Below are 14,127 nucleotides of genomic sequence, written 5' to 3'. Positions count from 1 at the left end.
GGGTTATATATTGGTCACTAAATACAGTAGATAATTGGCAATAGCCATCTTCCTACCTCTGCTGGTAAAAGCCAAAGCAGCAATATGGGGCTGCTCAGTGAACTGTGTAGTCCATATAAACAAAGACAGACCAACTGCTGAGTGTCTGGCATAGTTTTGAGAACACTGGACCTGTGATGCTACATAAGATGCTATGGAGCCCGTGAGACTACTACATGCAGAGTTGTAGAGCTGCCCCCAGAATTTGAAGTTCAAAGTTGCTCTTCGAAATAGCACAAGTTAACATGCTCAGCTTTATTTATTCTGTTAACAAATATCTACTGAGCCCCCTGCTACAGGTCATGCACTATACTAAAAACCATAGTTAAAGCAGTAAACAAAACAGGAAAAAAAAACTGCCTTCATAGTTAGACAGTTGAGAGTCTAATGGATTATCTTAATCACTTATAGAATTAACTCACCATGAGAAATTATTGTTGCATATGTTGGTGATGAGAACTTGAGAAAGATACAAATATAAATTACAAAGAAAAAATAAACAGTATGTTTTTAAAATAATGTCAATTTTATTGGAATGCAAACTGTCTGGAATGGTGCGAGTACATTTTTAATAAATTTGTGTATTTCATTTGTTTAAGTGAAGCTGCAGACTGAGAAGTTGTAGCTGTATAATGCCACAGTGTGCAAAGGAAAGGGTCCTGTAGTCTAAAGCATCCAAGGTCACTGTGTAGACAAAAAAATCCCAACTTTCCGGTAATCAAGTTTAATGAAATATTTTCTAAGACCATCTGACTCACCTCATTCTAATTATTGCTCCAAACCATGTCTGAAAGGGATTGCTCCACCAAAAGTTCCAAGAGGATGTACACTATGAGAATAACTATTAGCAATCGATTATTAGTATATTGTTCCACTGGCAGACTTCAGTGAGTTTAATTAAGTTGCTAAAACTGAAAGTTAGTTTTATAGATCTTTGGAAGAGTCTTGGCCCACAGCAAGACACTGTACCCTAAAAAGCTAAGTTTTATAAAAGCACAGTATCTATCCTATTAAAACTACAATTCAGTGCCTAACACAGTGCTTCGAGTACATTAACAGTCATACTGATAGAAATATCCAGCCAACATGCTGATATTTTTTTTTTACTATCAGAACCTATAGCAGTTGTAATTATGGCAACATATGTTAAAACATTAATCTAGGCCAGTGATGGGCAACCTTTTGAGCTTGGTATGTCAAACTTTGCCAAAAAACTGAGCATAACTCGGGTAGTGTGTCACTTTGAGGAAAAAACATTATTTCGCGATATTTATAGTTTAAATAACATAAATGTTTCATCCTCGGCATGCGGCCGCCTCAGCGGCCGCGTGTCATCAGAAATGGCACTGACACGCGTGTCAGAGGTTCGCCATCACTGATCTAGGCGATCTTTCTATGCAGTTCCTATACCTCATGACCCCTTCTTATTTATTTGCTTCAGGATTGAGAAAACATAGATGAATGCAGAAATCGAATCTGATTAATTCTTAGCTTTTGTATTTCATACATATAACCAAACATTTGGAAAATACATGATGTACAGCACCATGTAGAGTTGGTCTCAGGGCTCTGATGAGATAGGAATTTCCTGAGCCTTAGGAAGGTGGGTGTGAGAGAGGAAGGTTCATGAGAAGTGAAATTATACACTTACATAAAGTCGGGGGATGTGGGTGAGGATGAGGATGAAGCAGGTTTAGGAACACAAGAATAGAGGGCATTAATTCTATAATAAAACCTAGTGAGCAGGTAACATCCAAGCCTTTACCACAACCATCAGGCTGTAACGGGGAAAAAAAAAATCTGTTATGTATTCAGTTCCCAAGTTAAGAAACTGAGACCAACAGGGCCTTCCTTGTGTTTGGAAACAATGGACAATTTCACTGTCACCTGCTTGGGCCAATACCCAAGATGAGGATGTGTCAAGTACAGCCAAGTGCAAGAGTGAATCAGAAGATGCTGGTATAAATGGATGATGACTCCAAGAACAAGGTATCCCATCCCAATATCTTTGCCCTTAGAAAGCCTTTTCTGACTTCCAAAATTTAGATACTGTCTCCGGATCAGATAAAATGAGATAAACCTCAGGTACACTGAGATGAATTTGTGCCATTTATGGGAACATGGAGCTTAAAATGGAAATCTAATGATCAGAACACAATAATAGTGTTCTTGAAAAGTTTGTGCCCATTACAAAATTATCATATGTGCATTAGAATTACCTATGCATTGCAAGCAGAATAATCTCAATTTAGATGAAAAGGTTCATTTTACAAATCCATCTACACACTAATCAAAAATATATTTTCAGAAACAATAGCATTTTTATAATAAATTATCTTATAAACTCTTAATAATTGTTTCTGTACCTGCACCATGCCAGGCTCTGATCTAGCTTCAAAGCTGGCTAAGGTGTCATTTAGTCAACCACTACCTACCATAGTCAATAAAGGAAGCCAGTTAAATGATAAGAGATAGTGTTTATAAGGGAGGACTGATAGACAATATTTTACAACAATTGGTCTTAATTTGGGATAACAAAAAAGACATCAAATAAGAAAAATAATAATGTATAGTACAATGGGGGTTATACAGAATTTAATGACAGGAAATGGAAGGAAAATCTTATCAAAACACAGGACCTTGAGAATATCATGCTAAGCAAAATTAGTCAGACAGAAAAAGTCAAGAACCATATGATTTCACTCATCCTATCTAATAAAGAGGGAATATGCTAATTGACCCTCACACCGTCACAAAGATGGTGGCGCCCATGGCTGATAAGGAGGGAATATGCTAATTGACTTCCCCACACTCAAAGATGGTGGTGCCCACAGCCACAAGATGGCAGCGCCCAGTCCCCTCAGCTCTGCTGGGGCAGCAGGTGAATGGCAAGGCTGGGCCCACCCCCAGGCGGGCCCAGCCGCTCCGCATGCCTGCCTCCAGAGTCCCCCAGTCCCCTCAGCCTCCCAGCCGCCCAGGGTTGGCCCGAGGCGCAGGCAAGCCTCGATGGCGGCTGCCCAGCCACCCAGGGCCGCCTGAGGCGCAGGTAACCAGGGCTGGCTAAGGCTTGCACTACCAGCAGTGGCAGCAGCAGAGGTGTGATGGGGCGTTGCCTTCCCCTGATCACCAGGTCGCCTCCCAGCCCTGAGGGCTCCCGGACTGTGAGAGGGGGCAGGCCAGGCTGAGGGACCCCCTTCCAGTGCATGAATTTTCATGCACCGGGCTTCTAGTATCTATATATATATATACATATATATATATATATAAAACCCTAAGCGATCGTTTGATCATTCAACCGTTCGACCATTCAACCGGTCACTATGACACACACTAACCACCAGGGAGCAGATGCTCAACCCAGGAGCTGCCCCATAGTGGGAGTGCCGCTCAGCTGACCAACGTGCGCCAGATGCTAGGCTCACAGCTAGCAAGCGCAGCCATGGTGGCACAAGCCTATCTCTCCTCTGCAGCAGAGCTACCAAGCAAGAGCGAGCGGCGCAGGGCCAGAATGAGCGGGAGTGGTGCAGCACCGGCCTGGGCTTGGGCTCCTGTCCACTTGCCATGGCCCCATCCCCGCAGGGACCCCACTGGTGCACAAATCTGTGCACTGGGCCTCTAGTGTGGATTATAAAACTGAAAACAACAAATGAATAAGCAAGAAAACGAAACAAAACTCATAAACATAGGCCAGCATATGGTGGTTATCAGAGGGAAGGGAGATGGCAGGGTAATAATGGGTAAAGGGGGTCAAATCTGTGACGATGGAAGACTTTACTTTGGGTGGTAAACAAACAATGCAATACACAGATGATGTATCACAGAACTGTACACTTGAAACCTATATAATTTATTTACCAATGTCAAGCCAATATATTTAATTAAAAAAAAAACACACAACACAGGTGCTAAACTCTGTAGACTGGAGCTCCAGGAAAGGAGCTGGTCCAGAACTGTTAAACATGAGAATGGCCTCCGTGCCGAGTCAGGCTGGAAGCCTCAGGTGAGCTTCACCATCGGTTCAGTTCTGAAGGCAGAGTTAGGTCACAGATCCTCAAGGTCGAAAAATCCTTCACTCCCAGGCAGCTTTATTCTGCTGGTTCTGGGTTATTTCCTAGATGTGGTTGGTCTGTTTTCATTTTCTGGGCCCTGACTGCTTGCTCTTTGCAGATCCTCACACCTCTCAGATTATGCCATATAGTTAGCAATTCCAAACACACAGGAGCCTTGCCCAGGCTCAGGGAACTGGAGAAAATTCCTATATTAATACAGTAACTTTAGCAAATTAATTGAGATCTTATTTCAGTGCAAGGTTACAGTGTAGATTGGCACAACTGCAATATTTCCATGGCCAACATCCTTGTATAAAGTTCTGTGTTAGAGGTTTAGATTATATTAACTTCTTCTTTGCCACAACTAGTCAGTCATTACCAACCACTAACATAGTAGAGCAAATAAAAATAGTGCGAGCATTTTGGTTTTAGTGATCTGATTGACACTTATTCTCTTAGTTGGGAAAAAAATAAATCTATAGATTTAGTTGGGGGGTGAACTTCATCACAATATTTAAAAAATGTACCCTTCATTATTTTCCTTCTCATACAATCAAGCTCTTGAGCAAATAGTATTTCAAATGGAATTTACACACAAAATTCATGTAGAAGAAAGTATTTTTGTACTATTCTTAGGGGGTTAAAATTCAAATTTTACAATGTAATTTTGGGTAAACATACATAAAACTTTTATTTATTTTTATATACCTTGGCCAAAAAAGAAAAAGCCTAGATATTATATCTCAATTCTTTTTAAAATATAGCAGAGCCCAAAATTCCTCTATAATTTCTTTTCCTTTCAATAATGTATTTTACTAGAACAGACAATAAAAGGAAGATAAATTTAGACTAAACTTATAAACATACCAAGAGTTTCATATTAAATTGACAACCCTGTACAATTATTTACAGAAATTAAACCACTTGTTCATATCTACCCATTGCAGAGTCCAATGTTCAATACAAGCCACCTTATAGATCATTTTCCTTAGAAAAATCCATAAGCCATGATTTGTGGTGCGTGTGTGTTTGTAAATTCTAAAACCTCATCATTAATGCTTAAATCAATCAGCAGGTAGATTCCCTAGCAATTCTCTTTTATTGATCTAAATATTATTTAGAAGTAACCTTAGTTTCTAAGAGGAGATCAAAGGAATTTGAAAAATGAGAAACAAGTACATGTCCAAATACATGAAAAAAAAAAGGAAAATAAAATTTTCTTTCATTCTTTTCATTTAAGAAATAACTTTAGTCTAAGCATTTTGCTATAAGATAAGGAGTTTCCTGGAAACTACTATTTTACTGGCCCCTGTAAATAGTAGAAATTGAAATGAATTTTTTTCATAGACTATTCAATACTCTAAAAACATAGTTGTCAATGCAGAAATTTTATTTTCTTTAGACAAATTTTGACTTTTAGCAGAGCTGGCATGGTTGAGTGTTGACTTATGAACCAGATCACTGTCCAATTCACAGTCAGGGCACATGCCCAGGTTGTGGGCTTGATACCCAGTTTGGAGCGTGCAGGAGACAGCTGATCAATAATACTCTCTCATCATTGAGGTTTCTATCTCGCTCTCCTTTACCCTTCCTCTATGAAATCAATAAAAATATATTTAAAATTTTTTACTTCCATTATTCATAAAAAGTTAATATCCAGTTTATGCCAGATGAATAATTTCTAGATGTCTGCTATACTACATCATACCTACAGTTAATAATAGTGTATTGTACACTTAAAAATTTAAGAGGGTGCATTTCATGTTAAATGTTCTTATTACAATAACATATATTATATGCCCAGGCATATTAAAGAAAATCTAAAAAAGTTTTCATATTGCTTATCTAAACAATAAAAACATAAGCAGAAAGATAAAAACATAACATACAAATAACAAAAATAAAGAATTGTAACTATCATATGCGTAAAATAAATAATTTGTAACATCTAGTGGATACAAAAACTTGTGAGAATAAATTCTCAAAGGTAAATGTACTGTTTTATTACATCATCAAAAAGCATAATATGTGGGGAATGAGAATAATCAAATAAAAAGAATTAAGACTATAATGATTTATATGTAATGGTTTATATTACCTTTAATTTCACAGTTAAAAACTGTTTTGAGTAACCACTCTAAAGTAATGACAGTGTGGGAATTTTTCTAGGCTATAGTACTTTAAATCAAATACTATATGAGTCCATTTTTATGTGAAATCTAATGAATAAAACACTCAAAAACAGACTCCTAGATAGAGAACAGACTGATAGCTGTTAGAGGGGAAAGGTGTGAGGTGCTAGATGAAAAGGGATTAAGCAAAAAAATAAAAATAAAAGTAAAACCCTCATATACACAGACAACAGTATGGTGATTACAAGAGGGAGAGGAAGTAAAGGGAGGTAGAAGAGGATAAATAGGGGATAAATGATGATGGAAAGAAACTTGACTTTGGGCAGTGAACACACAACACAATATACAGATGATGTATTATAGAATTGTACACATGAAACCTATATAATTTTATTAACCAATGTCACCCCAATAAATTCAGTAAAAAATAAAAGTACTGTCATTATAAGCCATATGTTCTGAATGTTATCATTGGAAAACAGATGCTATTTAATTCCATTGTTTAAAAAAAAAGTTAAAAATCACTACAAGGCAGAATTGCACTAGAATTTTACAAAAATGAAACATTCATATAATAAAAATTGTATTTGTAATATTTCACCATTGGTTTTAATTTAATTAAATTGTATACATATATTCAGTCTTGTTCTTTATATGACTAACAACACAATGTCATAATCTTAAGAGTAAAAATCACTACACTCAAATTTAAAAGAAAAAAATCGTATTTGAAGAAAAATGCCCTTTTTTATGAAACTGGAAAAACATAGCAATAAAATCTCCAAGTGTTCAATTAGTTATTTGCTGATCTGGCAACTACCTACAATTTCATTACAACTGATGAATTTCTCTCAAAAGCAAAAATAAGTAACCAAATAAACCTCCCAACTTCTGCCTCAGTAACGATCAAGTAAAAACTTTGGAAGCATTGTTAAGGTTGATGCCTAATGATTCTCTCTGCAGGTTTCTTACTGTATTTTTTCCCTCTAATGAGTTCATGCTTCTCACACAAGCAACAGTTGAAAAAAACAGTTTAAAAAATGTACTCAGACAACATTTTAGACAAATCTCAGGAAAAATATGTATTGGATTTTTTCCCTCAATTCTGGCCTCTTGTCCTCTCTCCACTCACCACCCCTCTGCACCTGCCACACACACAAACAACACACACTCCCTCCCCAAAACATTCAGCACACACACAATACACACATATGCACACACAGCAGTCAGATTCTTCTTGTCACAGCATTCATATAAAAAAAGAAAACATTTCCTTCTGTAAATCTGAACTTTAGTTGAAATGACTTTAAAATCATCCACCCTATTCATTCATTTGTGCTATTAAAGTCAATAACTTGCTTTAAATCTTCATTGGGGTAGACCAGAGTATCTGATTCTGGTATCCAGATATAGGAAGAGATTATTTAAATGTATTAATCCATCAACTACACCTACAAAGATCAAGAGGTCAACATACATGTGTTTTTGTTTCTTTTTTTTAAAATTAAAAAGCCATGTACAAATACATAGAGAAAGATATTAAAACTGGGTGGGGGAGGGGGAGGCATGACGAATAAGAAAATGAAATGATTTCCATACTTCTAAACCCTCAGAAAGTTAACTGCCATACATTTGTTTGATGAATGGATATTGTAATTAAAATCATAAAAAGTAATTACAGTGACATTTTCAGCCATCTGCATGCACAATGTTAATTGCGCAGAGCTGCCCAAAAGGATATATTTAAACTAACTGCTGCTAATAAAACTGCCTGTTAAAAAAGTCAGCTTACTTTACAAATGAAACAACAGTTAAAACCAGCCACCAGTTGTCAAAGTAACAGCAGAACACTGAAAGGTGGATATTTTGCTCCTTTGACTTGTGCAATCTGTTTCCTAGATGGCAGCATAAAGTCAATCATCTACGCAATTACAGTGCTGAGGTCAGCTACCCTCTCTTCAGCATTTACACACTACCATTAAAGTTAGATTGCAGCACTATTAATTATGCTTGATTGCCTCATTGTCTAGCTTTTAAAGCAAAAAATTATGAAGTGTTTATATCCTGAAACATTCCTATATTGCTAGTTAGAAAAATATGCTTTCCAATATTGTGAGAATTCTCCTCCTTTCAAACGAAGTAACTTTATTTAAAATCTAAGAGGTTTTGCTCTGGCTGGTGGGGCTCAGTTAGCTGAGTGTCGTCCCATGCACCAAAAGGGTGGCAGGTTGATTCCCAGCCAGGGCACATACCCAGGTTGTGGGTTCCATCCCTGGTTGGAGTGTGTGCAGGAAGCAGCCTATCTATGTTTCTCTCGTGCATCGATGTTTCTCTCTTTCTTCTCCTCTCCTTTCCTCTATCCCTCCAAAAATCAATAAAAATATACTTTTAAAAAAGGTTTTGTACATCCATTTCACCTTCATTTAAATCATGTATAAAATATATTAAAATAGGGGAACTTTATATTTTAAACAAACTGCATGATTGATTACAGATAAAATTAAGTTATATCAATATTGAAACAAAGCTAAAGAGCCCATGATAAATCAGCTAAATCAGTGTATAACAATACATCATAAAAAATAAATAACTAAATTTAAGGATATTAGATTACCTGGATAAAATATATGCAACCAGAAAAGGTCTGTGGAATTGCATGTTTTCAATGAAAGGACTTTGATGAATAATAAATAGCCTTGCAATTTATCACATGGAAGCCCTTCATGGAGTAGCTGGAATGCCTGGCTAAAGCAGCACATGTTATAAGTAATGCAAACTTAAACACCCTGTCTTCCATTTGCCCCATTTTTGCAGGTCTTGGCTTGAGATCTAAAGCAACTTTGTGAAAGCATAGCCAACTTCATGCCCTTTCTCATAGTTTATAATACTCCACCACCTCACCCCAAAATAAATGTGTCCTTAGCCCAACCGCCAGTTCTCAGAGCCATAAAACAACTTCTGTACTACCCTGCTATGACCAAGTTCCCGATGAGAAGAAGACGATGAGGAGAGATGAAACATTTACAGAATAGTAGAAATTGGAAACAGAACAGATTCTCTTGAATTACAAATCACTACTTCTTTTTGCGGGTGGGGGGAGGGTGAGGGGTGTCTTTTTTTATTCATTTTATCTTTATTGTTGAAAGTATTACAGATGTCCTCCTCCCCCCTCCCCATTGATCTCCTCCACCCTGCTCTCGCCCCCTCCCAAGACCTTCACCACACTATTGTCTGTGTCCCTGGGTTACGCATGTATGCATATAAATTCTTTAGTTAAACTCTTCCCGCCGGCCCCCCCCCCCCTTCCATCTGAAATTCCTTCAGTGCCTCTGGACAATTATTTGTGGAAAGCACAAAAATCTTTTAAAGCTGTGGTTCTCAACCCTTAGTATGCATGAGTATCATATGGAGAGCTGGTTAAAAAGAAAAATCACAAGTTCCTTCCCCAGAACGTGTGCATCAGTAGGTCTAGGGAAGGACTAGAAAATTTGCATTTCTAACAATTTCCCAGGTGGAAATTCCCCTTCTGCTTCAAGGACCACTTTGGGGGGAATATTCAATTAAATAGTTAAACCACTTTGTAGAGTTCACAAACTCACCTTCTGAACCTTTCCTGAAGTAATTGTTATTCATGGAAATCAAAAAGCTTTTCCCCTTTTATCAGATACTGTCAAATAGACAAGCATGTCGGTTCTTACTCAGGACCCTCACTTACTGCAGCTTTTGCAGAAATGTAGTTGGAGGGACAAGCTCCCGATCTGTTAAACTCTGTAAAGGTAAAGATAAATAAACAAGCCCTGAAAAGGAGAATTATTCACATCCACCCTCTGATATTAAATGCAATCCTTCACCTGAGGCCACTGAAATGTAGCACATTAGCTACAATAACTCTATGGTGTCTCCTAATTCCAGACTTCTGGTTAAGAAGTACGTAGTTGATGCTGTGATATACTAGTAAGAGGCTCCAGGTACTTGGACTTCTTACACATGTATGACTTTATTATAGGGACAAGATGAGGTCAGGGAAAACATGTGGGGACTCCTTGCCACTTAATGCATATGGGGTTAGTGATGGAAAAATGATTAGGATTGTTTAAAAGAAAGAAAATAAGAATAAAAAGGATAAAATGAAAAAAATCAGAAAAAATAAACTGAATGTTAACTATTCAAAAGATTGATTTAAAATATAATTAAAGCCCAGCCGGCATGGCTCAGTGGTTGAGCGTCGACTTATGAAGCTGGAGGTGACGGTTTGATTCCTGGTCAAGGCACATGCCCGGGTTGCCAGCTCTATCCCCAGTGTGGGCATGCAGGAGGCAGCCAATCAGTGATTCTCTTTCATCATTGATCTATCTCTCCCTCTCCCTTCCTCTCTGAAATCAATAAAAAATCTTTAAAAGTATATATATATATATATACATATATATATATATATATGTAATTAAAAAGATGATAAATGATGACTACTAATATTTTATTGAATCACTATATGAAGATTAAGTGATCTGACTGCCCACCAATTCTTCAAACTGTAAAAGCAGTGTGACAGATTTGCTAAATTTTTTAAAAATTTGATTGTTGTATAAAAAGGAATTTATAATCTCGTGAGTCAATGCCATTATAACTGTGTAGAACAGAGGTGAAGATTATGACTCTGGGTGACAGGAGGGCCACGGTGATTTGGCTCCACCCCCAACAACCAAGGTTGTTTACATTGATGTGGGTAACAAGGTGGACGGGTGGTGAAGAAACTTTAACTAAAGCCTGATAATGAAAAGTTAACATGCAATATAATTAAATTGAGGCGATATGGTGAGCAACTACAGAGGCCACAGGTAAAAGCATGGCTTAACATGTAGAAATTTATTAACGAAAGTTTTGTCTGGTTTTCTCATCCTGCCAGAATGTATTATCAGAATGTTCATATGGAAGACAATTACCTTATCCAATTTATTGAGGAAAAGGTTGTGCCGCAAATCTGTTCTTCATGCTCTTTTAATGGAGCATGGTAAATGAAAACTTTTTAAATGATCTAAGCCCACTCAAGTGACTAATTTAAAACAATTAGGATACCCTAGGGTTGGATACCTGAGGTGCACTAAGAAATTTTTATTTTAATTAAAGATCTTTTAGATGCAGGTGTATCAATACCCACACATTCCTTGTTTAATGGCCTGTGAGGAGAGCTGATGAATCCTGGAGATTCACTGCAGGTTACAGAAATCTTAATAAATAATAACCCCAGGCCACAAGGAGTGCACAATGTGATATTAACGATTCAAACTATGCAACAAGCTAAGGGAGACTGTAATTTTATGACCAATTTGTCTAATGTTTTCTTTTCCATTTCTACTCATGAAGAAATACAAAGCCATTTGGGGTTCCTGTGAGATACATGGAAAAGTATACTATTACTGTATTTTCACAAAGATATTTAAATTCTGCCATTATCACACCTAATGAGATAAAAAGACTTTATTCCCTGTACATTAGATCCCCAGAATGAAATCATTTCATAACTGGAAGTTTGTACCCTTTGCCCAATATCTGTCTCCTCATTTCTCCCACCCTACAGCCCTAGTAATCACCATTCTACTATCTGTTTCTATGAGTTTGGCTTCCTTCTATTTCATATGTAAATGATATAAAACAGTATTTGTCTTTCCTTGGACTATTTCACTTAGCCCAATGCCTTCAAGATCCATCCACGTCCCAAATGGCAGAATTTTCTTCTTTTGTATGGCTAATATCCCATTGTATATATGCCTCATTTTCTTTGTCTATTCATCCATTGATGGGCAGTTAGGGTATTTCCATACTTTGGCTATCCTATATAATAAAAGGCTAATATGCAAATTGTCCCTATGGGTAGGAGTTTTACTGACCAGGAGTTAGATGTGCACTGACCACTAGGGTGCGGCGTGGAACATGGTGGGTATCAGCAGAGGAACTGCTGGCCCTGATGGGCCCTGATGAGAGTGGGACCGCAGCAGAATTGGTAGAGCAGGTGAGGGGGCGGCTCCAGGCCAAGACGGGTGCAAAGGCAGGCAGCCTGGGGAAGGGAGGCCCTGGTCAGCAGCCAGCAGCTGCTAGGGACCCTACCCTGCATAAATTTCATGCACTGGGCCTCTAGTTATTAATAATGCTGCAACTGGCATGGGAATACAGATATTCCTTTGTTATCCTGTTTTCATTTCTTTTAAATGTATACCCAGAAGTAGAATTGCTGGATCATACAGTTCTATTTTTAATTTTTAAGGAGGTTCCGTACTGTTTTACATAGTGGCTTCACCTATTTATAATCCTACTAACATTGAAAAAGAATTGCCTCTTTTCCATACTCTCTCCAATACCTGTTCTCTCTTGTCTTTGTGATGATAGGCATTCTAATAGAAAAGAGATGATATCTCATTGTAGTTTTCATTTGTATTTCCTAATGATTACTCATGATGAGTATCTTTTCATATTCCTGTTGGCCATTTGTATAGGTCTTCTTTGCAAAAATATCAGTTCCTCTGTCAATTTTTAAATTGGATTGTTTTTGCTATTGAGTTTTATGAGTTCTTTATTATACATCGTTAATATTAGAGATAAACCTAAGCCAATTCAATTGAAAAGTATAGTTATCTGCCGGAAACAAATCAGTTTCACTAAAAGAGAGATGTTGACAGGAAGCCAGGAAGGCTGGTCAACAACCTTAATTGCTCTAACCACTCACCCTTTAGTTGAGATATTGTTAGCTGAAGCAGCTTCCACCTTGGTTTGTCCCATTAAGTTTTTTGTTATTTCCTGCCTAAGGGCTACATGTATATTTCTGTTTATCTTGACTAAGATGTTTTCCCCAAAGCCTCAAATAAAAGGGATGGCAGAGCCAGAGCAGTTGTGAGTTCTCCCACTAGAGGTGGACTACCGCCTGGCCCCCCATTTCGCCAAATTGAATTTCTTCAAGTCTCCATTCATTTGTGTGCGGCCCTTCTCCAGAACCCGAACTCTGAACCAGAACCCTGGACCACGCTGGACGTGGAAAGGGATTCCTACATTCTGGCGCCTACCGAGGGACTTCTGGAGGAGAAGGTATTTTTCGCCTAAGAGCGAAGGAAGGAAAAAGTACACCGAGGAAAGGTGTGGAAAATTCACCGGAAAAAGGTGAGGGAAATTCACCGCACACAAAAGCCCACGGCCAGCTGCAGAGTCGCGAACTGTAAGTAGGGTGGGAACTCCTTTTTCAGCCAGGCTAATGGGGAAGAATCCTACATAATAAAATGGTAATATGTAAATTACCATCACTCCGCTACGCCCACGATTGGGCCAGCAGGAGGCGCAGGGGGCGGGACTCAGGGTGGCCGGGGTAGCTGATTGGGCCAGAAGGACGCTGAGCTCGCGGCGCCTCTGGCGCCGCGAGCTCAGCGTCTGTACCATGGCTGCCGGAGGCTTTCGGAAGGCCTGGGGTGCCTGCGGACAGCCAGCCGGACAGGTCCCCCGCGATCAAAGGCCAAAGCGGGGGACCTGGCCGCCTGTCTGCTCCGGCGCAAGGCCTTTCGAAAGCCTCCGCAGCGCCGGAGGCTTTCGGAAGGCCTGGGGCGCCGGCGGACAGCCAGCCGGACAGGTCCCCCGCGATCAAAGGCCAAAGCGGGGGACCTGGCCGCCTGTCTGCTCCGGCGCAAGGCCTTTCGAAAGCCTCCGCAGCGCCGGAGGCTTTCGGAAGGCCTGGGGCGCAGGCGGACAGCCAGCCGGACAGGTCCCCCGCGATCAAAGGCCAAAGCGGGGGACCTGGCCGCCTGTCTGCTCCGGCGCAAGGCCTTTCGAAAGCCTCCGCAGCGCCGGAGGCTTTCGGAAGGCCTGGGGCGCCTGCGGACAGCCAGCCGGACAGGTCCCCCGCGATCAAAGGCCAAAGCGGGGGACCTGGC

This window comes from Cnephaeus nilssonii (genome assembly GCF_951640355.1).
Source record: "Cnephaeus nilssonii genome assembly, chromosome: 5".
NCBI classification, from domain to species: domain Eukaryota; kingdom Metazoa; phylum Chordata; class Mammalia; order Chiroptera; family Vespertilionidae; genus Cnephaeus; species Cnephaeus nilssonii.
The sequence above is the reverse complement of the archived record's forward strand: the minus strand, read 5'-3'. Positions refer to the sequence as shown.